General features: G+C 48.4%; 1 protein-coding gene across 3 annotated transcripts in view; it reads right to left on the bottom strand.

Moving 5' to 3' along the window:
- The window catches only part of UPF3A (UPF3A regulator of nonsense mediated mRNA decay), a 178857-nt gene that overhangs the window by 49669 nt on the left and 116617 nt on the right, over window positions 1-12571 (bottom strand). The gene's annotated exons all lie outside the window — the stretch shown is intronic.

Genomic DNA, 12571 nt, shown 5'->3' with positions numbered 1-12571 from the left:
GCTCGCTGCCGTTTTTCGCAGCGCAGCGATCAGGTGGAAAAACGGCAATTCTGTGCATGCGCATGGTACGCAGCGCGCATGCGCTAAGTACTTTCACACAAAAGTTTGTAGTTTTACACAAGCTCGAGCAACGCTTTTTAGTCGTTGTTTGATTGACAGGAAGTGGGTGTTTCTGGGCGGCAACTCAGCGTTTTCAGGGAGTGTGCTAAAAAACGCAGGCGTCCCAGGTAAAAACGCAGGAGTGGCTGGAGAAACGGGGGAGTGGCTGGCCGAACGCAGGGCGTGTTTATGACGTCAAACCAGAAACTAAACAGACTGCAGTCATCGCAAGCTAGGAGTAAGTCTTGAGCCACTCTGAAACTGCATGAAATTTTTTAGTTGCAGAACTGCTAACCTTTCGATCGTACTTCTGCTAAGCTAAGATACACTCCCAGAGGGCGGCGGCCTAGCGTTTGCATTGCTGCTAAAAGCAGCTAGCGAGCGATCAACTCAGAATGAGGGCCAATAACTATGCCAGCTGCTTTTACAAGTGGAAGCCTGGGGGTATTGTGGTTGTACAGATGCAACCAACTATCCCATTACTGGATGCGGACGGAACTGTGACCGTTTTACCTGAGACTCTGCATAAGGCCCTCAGTAACTGAAAAAAATCTTAATAGGTTTATATAAAAAATTAGCTGCACATACCATTAATATGCTACATATCTACCAAATAAGTGCTCACTATGGAGTTTAAGACATTTTACTGCACTATTTGGTTGTATTCTGAGACGCCTGGCTGAAAAAGACACAGCTTCATACATTCTACACAGCTGTATGTGTATACTCTAGTAACAGATGTTACAGGTATTTGCATTAGCAGTTTTGCAGACATATCTTGCATGTTTTCGCACCGCTTATGTTCAGGAGTTGAGCATACAAAGTATTTCGGAGTACGGACAATGCTAAGTTGTACACAATTCAGTAGCATCTCCACTTGTAGCTGAAGATATGTAACTGGGCGGTAGCGGGGCAATTGCACATAGCTAGGGGACGTTCAACCTCAGATGCATATAACTCTGCATATGGTGGACTACAGATGTAGCCACGCTCATCATTATTGCGATGCGCACAGGTATACACATCGGGGCAAGGCGCGTACGCGCCCCACTGCGACTAAGTGCAGCCGGCGATCGCTCCATAGACGCAGGCACACTAGTCATGCCTTCGCTGCCGCGAAGCGCAACGAATAGCGTGGCTAAATCTGTATATGCATTTTTTCCAATGCATACAATGTAGGAGCAATTACAGCCAACTTGCGTTCAACTCTCCATCAGGCCCTAAGTCTGAATCTCTCTATGGACCTGATTCAGAGGTGGACACTAATTGTATTGCTCCTGTCTCTTTGTACACAGCAGATCTGAGAAGATATGCAAATGTCACATCTGCTGTCTTTGTATAGAAACAACCACCGCCGGTTCTCATATCCTCTGGTTGCGTACAAAGATGCAGCATCGGACAAACACCGGTCGCACCATTGGAGCTCTGACCAACCCTATGGTTGATAAGAATGTCCATCGAAACTAAGCCGGTGGGGCCAATGACGCTGCGTCTGAAGACACAGTCATTGTCTGTGACATGCCCCCAAAATGGTCACGACATCCCTGTGTTTTATACACCTCTGCTCCGTTACCTCCCCTAACAGTCACTGGAGTCATTCCGAGTTGATCGCTTGCTAGCAGTTTTTAGCAGTCGTGCAAACGCATAGTCGCCGCCCACGGGGGAGTGTGTTTCCACTTTGTGCAAAACAAGACCAGCCCTGTAGTTACTTATCCTGTGCGATGATTGCTGCAACGAGTGACACGGTAATGACGTCAAATATCCGCCCTGCAAACGCCCGGCCACGTCTGCATTTTTCCAAACACTCCCAGAAAACGGTCAGTTGACACCCAGAAACTCCCACTTCAGGTCAATCTCCTTGCGTTCGGCTGTGCGATTGGAATCGTCGCTAGAACCAGTGCAAAACTACAAAGGACTTTGTACCCGTACGACGCGCATGCGCACTCCGGTGCATACGCATGCGCAGATTAGCCGTTTTTTTTCAATGAACGCTACGCAGCAAACAACGGCAACTAGCGATCAACTCGGAATGACCCCCCATTGTCTGCCAATCACTCTGCATCCGAATGCATACTACAGCCATCACAAGACCATCGTGGCACATGTGCAGTGTGACTCCAACGCATGTGAAGCAGAAAAAATACTGGCTAACCGTATAAACATTAGCATTGCATCACCTCTGCATCAGGCCCTATATCTCCTAGCCTGAAAGGAAGTCAGTTGTTTTCCTAACCAAGCCTAACAGGATAGAACAGAGAAAAATAAAATAGAAAAAGGAAGGAAAACAACTGGTCCCCAGCAGTGCCCCCAATTAATTCAAAGATTTTGATTTAACATAAATTACATGTTCTTCATCATCCTGTTTGGAATACCAAATCCTTGTTCCTAATCTGCCAGAATGGGCGGGTGTGCTCCGAGGTTTAATTTGCACAGCGCCTTCCCTTGAATGCTAGCATCTTTGTACACAGCAAATTCTCATGGATTTAAAAGTGTGAGAATATGCAAATGCCAGTTTAAGCATTCATCTTGTGCACTAAGAACTTTGCAAACCCTGCAATCCCCACTTTGCAGATGTGAGCAATGAAAGTGTGCTGATGGATCCCAATTATCCCATCGACGCACCACTGTCGCAACATCGGCTCCCTGAGTTCATTGACTCTATGAGTTGCCCCTGCCAGAAGCAGTCTCCCTTGTAACTTTCTTAAGATATGGCCATTGCAGCAGCATGCCGAAACACACCCTTGACACTCCCATAACACGCCCATGATACCTCCTCTTTTTGCAAAGACTTTAGGTAACCTCCCAATCTACACTCTGACATGCCCATGGTACACAGAAGCCATATTAAGTAACAGCGTTGTCGTACACAAATGCGTACGCCATCACACACCTTGGGTCATGTGTGCCCAGTAAGGGTTTCCAGGGCTATTTTTGCATGTGCAGTAGAGTTCACATCTGCATCTGGCCCAAAGACTTGAACTTCTAAAATGTATGTCCTGAGGACCATGAGGTTGCTCACCATGGCTATTCAGCTGAAGCACCATGCCATCCAGAAGGCACTCATCGGTCTGGTAATATGTGCATTCACATTGTCAGGAACAGCTTCCCTGCAGCACTGTAATGCTGCATTCACACGGTGCGACGGCCCATATTGACTATATTGTGTCCAGAGGCATGAAACTCCGACATAGCCAATATCAAACCTGCCTACACACACTATTTTTTCTTGCGATGCCGATCCCGCGGGACTGCGCATCGGCATCACAAGGTGTTTACACGCGGTGCATTATGCACTGTTTCTCATACGTCCTAGAGGATGCTGGGGTCCACTTCAGTACCATGGGGTATAGACGGTTCCGCAGGAGCCATGGGCACTTTAAGACTTTTCAAGGGTGTGAACTGGCTCCTCCCTCTATGCCCCTCCTCCAGATCTCAGTTTAGAAAATGTGTCCAGGCAGACTGGATGCACTCCAGGGGAGCTCTACTGAGTTTCTCTGAAAGACTTATGTTAGGTTTTTTATTTTCAGGGAGGACTGCTGGCAACTGTCTCCCTGCTTCGTGGGACTTAGGCGGCAGAAGTAGGAACCAACTTCCTGAAAAGTTTCATGGCTCTGCTTCTGGCTGACAGGACACCATTAGCTCCTGAAGGGTACTGAACGCTAGCTGCGGCTATGTACTCACTCCCACAGCCCGCCGTCACCCCCCTTACAGAGCCAGAGGTCAGGTGAGTGTAAGAAGAAAAGGCTCTTCAGACATCGTGACGGCTGAAAGGTACCGTGCAGCGGCCGGGAGCGCTGCGCGCCATGCTACCCATCACACACAGGCACTGCAGGGTGCTAAAACTGGCAAAAATAAGGGGCATGAGATGCTGAGGCACAGTCCTACCCCTGCCAGTATAAATATTAGTTCAAAAAATCTGAGGGGAAACGCGCCATTATGGGGGCGGGGCTTCCTCCTGGGTCAGCCAGCACACTGCTCAGCGCCATTTTCTCTCCCTCCAGGCTGCAGAGAAGAACGCTGGTCCTCCTCCACTGCTGAACTAAGTATCAGGGTGCTAAACAGGGGGGGCACAGTGAAATTTGGTGTTATATATATATATATATACATATATAATATTGTGTGATTATAAAAGCGCTGCAGGTCTGTGGGCATTTTGTGTTACACAGACATTTTATTACTGGCGCTGGGTTGTGAACTGGCAAATCCTATCTGTGTCCTTCTGACAGACTTTACTGTGGGTCTATCCCCTATAAGTCCCGGAGTGTCTGTGGTGTGATTGTGCATGTGTGTGACATGTCTGAGGCAGGGAGCTCTTCCCCTGAGGGAGCCATTTTAGGGACACAGAGTTGTAATGTGGTGGCACTGCCGGCACACCATGAGCCTGAATGGGTGAAAGAATTACGTGATAGTGTGAATCATATCAGTAAGAGATTAGATAAGTCTGAGTCTCATGTAGAAAGCTGGAGAAAATCAGTGGAAGATGTGATTTTTAGTGGTTCTGCTTTTTCATCCACAGGCGTCACCTCTGGGTCACATAAAAGACCATTTGCACAAATAGTACAAACTGATACCGACACGGACTCTGATTCCTGTGTCGACACTAGTGATTCCAGGGGAATAGATCCTAAATTGGCAAAAAGCATTCAATACATGATTGTTGCTATAAGGGAGGTTTTGGAAGTTACGGAAGCCCCTCCTGTACCTCAGGAGAAGGCTTATTTTTATAAAGAAAAGAAAATTATTGTAACTTTCCCTCCTTCTCACGAGCTAAATACTCTCTTTGAGGGAGTTTGGGCAAACCCTGAAAATAAATTTCAGATTCCCAAAAGGATTCAGGTTGCTTATCCTTTCCCGGCAGAGGACAGGAAAAGGTGGGAGTCACCCCCAGTTTTAGACAGTGCCCTGTCACGGTTAACAAAAAAGGTGATTCTCCCTGCACCTGGGACGGCTTCACTAAAGGAGCCGGCAGACCGCAAGTTGGAGACTACATTAAAATCTATTTATGTGGCCAATGGTACACTGCTCAGGCCCACTATTGCTTGCGCGTGTGTGAGTAGTGCGATCGAAAAATGGTCAGATAACTTGTCATCTGAAATTGACACGATAGATAGAGATGAGATACTCCTAAAGTTAGGTCGTATCAAAGACGCTGCTGCATACATGCTAGAGGCCATGAAGGATATTGGGCTTTTAGGTTCAAAAGCCGCTACCATGGCAGTCTCGGCTCGGAGGGCGTTGTGGATTCGCCAGTGGAATGCTGACACAGATTCCAAAAGAAATATGGAGGCTCTCCCGTATAAAGGTGAGTACTTGTTTGGAGATGGGCTGGATGCGTTGGTCTCTGCGGCTACCGCAGGTAAGTCGACATTCTTGCCTTATGCTCCAGCACCGACAAAAAAGACACATCACTCTCAGATGCAGTCCTTTCGGCCCAACAAATACAAAAAGGCCAAAGGTTCCCCCTTCTTTGCAGGTAGAGGGAGAGGATGAGGAAAAAAGTCTGCAGCATCTCCCGGATCGCAGGAGCAGAAGTCTACCCCTGCTTCTGCCAAATCTGCAGCATGACGCTGGGGCTCCCTTGCGGGAGTCCGCTCGGGTGGGAGCACGTCTGAAACTTTTCAGTCAGATCTGGGCTCAATCTGGCCTGGACCCTTGGGTTTTGCAAATAGTGTCCCAGGGATACCAGCTAGAGTTTCAAGACATCCCCCCATGCCGATTTTTCAAATCGACCTTGCCAGCTTTTCTTCCAGACAGAGAAGCAGTAAAGGCTGCAATTAAAAAATTATGTCAGGATTAAGTCATTGTCCTTGTACCCTTGTCACAGCAGGGAGGAGGTTTTTATTCAAGCCTCTTCGTAGTTCCGAAGCCGGACGGCTTGGTCAGACCAATTCTGATCCTAAAATCTCTGAATCTCTACCTGAAAAGGTTCAAGTTCAAGATGGAATCTCTGAGGGCAGTGATTTCCAGTCTGCAGGAAGGAGATGTCATGGTGTCGGTAGACATAAAAGATGCCTACTTACATGTTCCCATTTATCCTCCACATCAGGCTTATCTGAGGTTCGCGATACAGGATTGCCATTACCAGTTCCAGACGTTGCCGTTCGGACTCTCCGCGGCACCGAGGGTGTTCACCAAGGTGATGGCAGAGATGATGGTCCTCCTTCGACAACAAGGAGTCCATATAATTCCTTACCTGGACGATCTCCTGATAAAAGCGAGATCCAAGGAACGGTTGGTGCAGAACATTGCACTCTCCCTGTCAGTGATCCAACAACACGGTTGGATTTTGAATTTTCCAAAGTCACAGTTGGAACCAACGACAAGATTGTCTTTTCTAGGGATGATACTGGACACAGAAGTTCAGAGGGTATTTCTTCCAGTGGAAAAAGCTCTGGAGATCCAGAAAATGGTCAAACAAGTTTTGAAACCGACAAGAGTGTCAATACACCAATGCATTGGGTTGTTGGGAAAGATGGTAGCGGCCTACGAGGCCATACAGTTTGGCAGATTCCATGCCAGAGTTTTCCAGTGGGATCTGTTTGACAAGTGGTCCGGACCCCACCTACACATGCACCAGAGGATAATCCTGTCATCCTAAGCCAGGATTTCACTCCTGTGGTAGCTGCACAGTTCTCACCTATTAGAGGGATGCAGATTCGGGATTCAGGACTGGGTCCTAGTAACCACGGATGCAAGTTTCCGAGGCTGGGGAGCAGTCACACAGGAAAGAAGCTTCCAAGGAAAATGGTCAAGTCAGGAATCCTGTCTTCACATAAACGTTCTGGAATTGAGAGCCATTTACAATGGTCTTCTACAAGCGGTGCATCTTCTACAAGATCAGCCAGTGCAGATCCAGTCGGACAATGTAACATCAGTCGCGTACATAAACCGTCAGGGCGGAACGAAAAGCAGAGCGGCAATGGCAGAGGTGACAAAGATCCTCCTCTGGACAGAAAGACGTGCAAAAGCTCTGTCGGCAATTTTCATTCCGGGAGTGGACAACTGGGAAGCAGACTTCCTCAGCAGACACGATCTCCATCCAGGAGAGTGGGGCCTCCACCAAGAAGTCTTCGCAGAGGTGACAAGTCTTTGGGGAGGTCCTCAAGTAGACATGATGGAATCTCGTCTCAACAAGAAGCTTCAGAGATATTGTTCCAGGTAGAGAGACCCTCAAGCAATAGCAGTGGATGCACTGGTGACCCAGAGGGTGTGGTCGGTATATGTCTTCCCTCCTCTTCCACTAATACCAAAAGTTCTCAAAATAATAAGAAGAACAAGGGTTCTAGCAATCCTCATTGCCCCAGACTGGCCAAGGAGGGCTTGGTATCCAGATGTTCAGGAGTTACTCATGGAAGATCCTCAGCCTCTTGCTCCTCGTGAGGACCTGCTACAGCAGGGGCCGTGCGTATATCAAGACTTACCACGGCTACGTTTGACGACATGGCTGTTGAGCGCCGGATCCTAGCCCGAAAGGGGATTCCCAAGGAAGTCATTCCCACTCTTGTTCCGGCCAGGAAAGGAGTAACGTCAAAACATTACCACTGTATTTGGAGAAAATATGTGTCTTGGTGTGAATCCAAGAAGGCTCCTATGGAAGAGTTTCAGTTGGGACGTTTTCTCCATTTTCTGCAGGCAGGTGTAGATGCAGGCCTAAGATTGGGCTCAATCAAGGTTAAGATTTCGGCCTTGTCAGTTTTCTTTCAAAAACAATTGGCCTCCTTTCCAGAAGTTCAGACGTTCGTGAAAGGGGTGCTGCACATCCAACCTCCATTTGTGCCTCCAGTGGCACCATGGGATCTTAGGTGGTCATTCCGAGTTGTTCGCTCGCTGCTATTTTTAGCAGAATTGCTAATAGGCTAAAATCCGGCAGTTCTGCGCATGCGTATGCACAGCAGGGCGCACGCGCTAAGCAATTTTATACAAAACTATGCTATTTTACTCACGGGCAAATTAAGCTTTTCAATCGCTCTGCTGATCGTAGTGTGATTGACAGGAAGTGGGTGTTTCTGGGCGGAAACTGTCCGTTTTCAGGGAGTGTGCTAAAAAACGCAGGCGTGCCAGGTAAAAATGCAGGAGTGGCTGGAGAAGCGGAGGAGTGGCTGGCCGGACGCTGGGCGTGTTTGTGACGTCAAACCAGGAACTAAACGGACTGAGGTGATCGCAATCTAGGAGTAGGTCTGGAGCTACTCAGAAACTGCAAGGAAATACTTAATAGCAGAATTGCTAATCTTTCGTTAGCAATTCTGCTATGCTAAGATACACTCCCAGAGGGCGGCGGCTTTGCGTTTGCATTTCTGCTAAAAGTAGCTAGCGAGCGAACAACTCGGAATGAGGGCCTTAATGTGGTGTTGCAATTCCTTCAATCGGATTGGTTTGAACCTCTACAGGAGATAGAACTGAAGTTTCTCACTTGGAAAGTGGTCATGCTATTGGTCTTGGCATCCGCAAGGCGGGTGTCTGAGTTAGGGGCCTTGTCTCACAAAAGCCCTTACCTGATCTTCCACGAAGATAGGGCAGAGTTGAGAACTCGCCAACTATTTCTTCCGAAGGTGGTTTCGTCTTTTCATATAAACCAGCCTATTGTGGTGCCAGTGACTGCTGACACCTTCACTGCGTCAAAGTCTCTTGATGTGGTTAGAGCTTTGAAAATTTATATCGCAAGAACAGCTAGGATTCAGAAAACAGAAGCTATGTTTATGCTGTATGCTCCCAACAAGATTGGGTGTCCTGCTTCTAAGCAGACCATTGCGTGCTGGATCAGAGGGACGATTCAGCACGCTCATTCCACGGCAGGATTGCCGATACCGAAGTCGGTAAATGCCCATTCTACTAGAAAGGTGGGCTCATCCTGGGCGGCTGCCCGGGGGGTCTCGGCGTTACAACTTTGCTGAGCAGCTACTTGGTCAGGGGCAAACACGTTTGCGAAGTTTTACAAGTTTGAGACCTTGGCCGATGAGGACCTCAAGTTTGGTCAATCGGTGCTGCAGGGTCATCCGCACTCTCCCGCCCGTACTGGAGCTTTGGTATAACCCCATGGTACTGAAGTGGACCCCAGCATCCTCTAGGACGTATGAGAAAACAGGATTTTAATACCTACCAGTAAATCCTTTTCTCCTAGTCCGTAGAGGATGCTGGGCACCCGACACAGTGCGTACTTTACCTGCAGTTGTTAGTTTGTTGTTACGCGAGTGTTGTGTTGCGATTATTTTCAGCATGTTGCTGCAATTGTTCATGCCCGTTGGCATGTGTTAAGTTGAATGCCATGTTGTGCGGCATGGTTGAGGTGTGAGCTGATATGAATCTCACCTTTAGTTTAAAAGTAAATCCTTTCCTCGAAATGTCCGTCTCCCTGGGCACAGTTCCTATACTGAGGTCTAGAGGAGGGGCATAGAGGGAGGAGCCAGTTCACACCCTTGAAAAGTCTTAATGTGCTCATGGCTCCTGCGGAACTGTCTATACCCCATGGTACTGAAGTGGACCCCAGCATCCTCTACGGACTAAGAGAAAAGGATTTACCGGTAGGTATTAAAATCCTGTTTTTTTCTACTGATATAGATTAACACATAAAAATAATAATTTACTTACCGATAATTCTATTTCTCGTAGTCCGTAGTGGATGCTGGGAACTCCGTAAGGACCATGGGGAATAGCGGCTCCGCAGGAGACTGGGCACAAAAGTAAAGCTTTAGGACTACCTGGTGTGCACTGGCTCCTCCCCCTATGACCCTCCTCCAAGCCTCAGTTAGGATACTGTGCCCGGACGAGCGTACACAATAAGGAAGGATTTATGAATCCCGGGTAAGACTCATACCAGCCACACCAATCACACCGTACAACCTGTGATCTGAACCCAGTTAACAGCATGATAACAGAGGAGCCTCTGGATAGATGGCTCACAACAACAATAACCCAATTTAGTTAACAATAACTATGTACAAGTATTGCAGACAATCCGCACTTGGGATGGGCGCCCAGCATCCACTACGGACTACGAGAAATAGAATTATCGGTAAGTAAATTCTTATTTTCTCTGACGTCCTAGTGGATGCTGGGAACTCCGTAAGGACCATGGGGATTATACCAAAGCTCCCAAACGGGCGGGAGAGTGCGGATGACTCTGCAGCACCGAATGAGAGAACTCCAGGTCCTCCTCAGCCAGGGTATCAAATTTGTAGAATTTAGCAAACGTGTTTGCCCCTGACCAAGTAGCTGCTCGGCAAAGTTGTAAAGCCGAGACCCCTCGGGCAGCCGCCCAAGATGAGCCCACCTTCCTTGTGGAATGGGCTTTTACAGATTTTGGCTTTGGCAGGCCTGCCACAGAATGTGCAAGCTGAATTGTATTACAAATCCAACGAGCAATAGTCTGCTTAGAAGCAGGAGCACCCAGCTTGTTGGGTGCATACAGGATAAACAGCGAGACAGATTTTCTGACTCCAGCCGTCCTGGAAACATATATTTTCAGGGCCCTGACTATGTCCAACAACTTGGAGTCCTCCAAGTCACCAGCAGCCGCAGGTACCACAATAGGTTGGTTCAGATGAAATCACCTTAGGGAGAGAATGAGGACGAGTCCTCAATTCCGCCCTGTCTGAATGGAAGATCAGATAAGGGCTTTTACAGGATAAAGCCGCCAATTCTGACACGCGCCTGGCCGAGGCCAGGGCCAACAGCATGACCACTTTCCATGTGAGATATTTTAACTCCACAGATTCAAGTGGTTCAAACCATTGTGACTTTAGGAACCCCAAAACTACATTGAGATCCCAAGGTGCCACTGGAGGCACAAAAGGAGGCTGTATATGCAGTACCCCTTTTACAAACGTCTGAACTTCAGGAACTGAAGCTAGTTCTTTCTGGAAGAAAATTGACAGGGCCGAAATTTGAACCTTAATGGACCCCAATTTTAGGCCCATAGACACTCCTGTTTGCAGGAAATGCAGGAATCGACCTAGTTGAAATTCCTCCATCGGGGCCTTACTGGCCTCGCACCACGCAACATATTTTCGCCAAATGCGGTGATAATGCTTTGCGGTTACATCCTTCCTGGCTTTGATCAGGGTAGGGATGATTTCATCCGGAATGCCTTTTTCCTTCAGGATCCGGCGTTCAACCGCCCTGCCGTCAAACGCAGCCGCGGTAAGTCTTGGAATAGACAGGGTCCTTGATGGAGCAGGTCCCTTCTTAGAGGTAGAGGCCACGGGTCCTCCGTGAGCATCTCTTGAAGTTCCGGGTACCAAGTCCTTCTTGGCCAATCCGGAGCCACGAGTATAGTTCTTACTCCCCTCCGTCTTATAATTCTCAGTACTTTTTGTAAGAGAGGAAGAGGAGGGAACACATACACTGACTGGTACACCCACGGTGTTACCAGAGCGTCCACAGCTATTGCCTGAGGGTCCCTTGACCTGGCGCAATACCTGTCCAATTTTTTGTTTAGGCGGGACGCCATCATGTCCACCTTTGGTTTTTCCCAACGGTTTACAATCATGTGGAAGACTTCTGCTGAGGAAGTCTGTTTCCCAGTTGTCCACTCCCGGAATGAACACTGCTGACAATGCTATCACATGATTTTCCGCCCAGCGAAAAATCCTTGCAGCTTCTGCCATTGCCCTCCTGCTTCTTGTGCCGCCCTGTCTGTCCACGTGGGCGACTGCCGTGATGTTGTCCGACTGGATCAGCACCGGCTGACCCTGAAGCAGAGGTCTTGCTTGGCTTAGGGCATTGTAAATGGCCCTTAGCTCCAAGATATTTATGTGAAGTGATGTCTCCAGGCTTGACCACAAGCCCTGGAAATTTCTTCCCTGTGTGACTGCTCCCCAGCCTCGCAGGCTGGCATCCGTGGTCACCAGGACCCAGTCCTGAATGCCGAATCTGCGCCCTCTAGAAGATGAGCACTCTGCAACCACCACAGGAGAGACACCCTTGTCTTTGGTGACAGGGTTATCCGCTGATGCATCTGAAGATGCGATCCGGACCATTTTTCCAGCAGGTCCCACTGGAAAGTTCTTGCGTGGAATCTGCCGAATGGAATTTCTTCGTAGGAAGCCACCATTTTTCCCAGGACCCTTGTGCACTGATGCACTGACACTTGGCCTGGTTTTAGGAGGTTTCTGACTAGTTCGGATAACTCCCTGGCTTTCTCCTCCTGGAGAAACACCTTTTTCTGGACTGTGTCCAGGATCATCCTTAGGAATAGAAGACGTGTCATCGGGATCAGCTGCGATTTTGGAATATTAAGAATCCAACCGTGCTGCCGCAACACTACTTGAGATAGTGCTACCCCGACTACCAACTGTTCCCTGGATCTTGCCCTTATCCGGAGATCGTCCAAGTAAGGGATAATTAAAACTCCCTTCCTTCGAAGGAGCATCATCATTTCGGCCATTACTTTGGTAAAGACCCGGGGTGCCGTGGACAAACCAAACGGCAACGTCCGAAACTGATAGTGACAGTTCTGTACCACAAACCTGAGGTA

The sequence above is a fragment of the Pseudophryne corroboree genome, chromosome 2 (genome assembly GCF_028390025.1).
Source record: "Pseudophryne corroboree isolate aPseCor3 chromosome 2, aPseCor3.hap2, whole genome shotgun sequence".
Taxonomy (NCBI): Eukaryota; Metazoa; Chordata; class Amphibia; order Anura; family Myobatrachidae; genus Pseudophryne; species Pseudophryne corroboree.
Note: the sequence above shows the minus strand (reverse complement) of the source record. Positions and strands in the feature narration are given on the sequence as shown.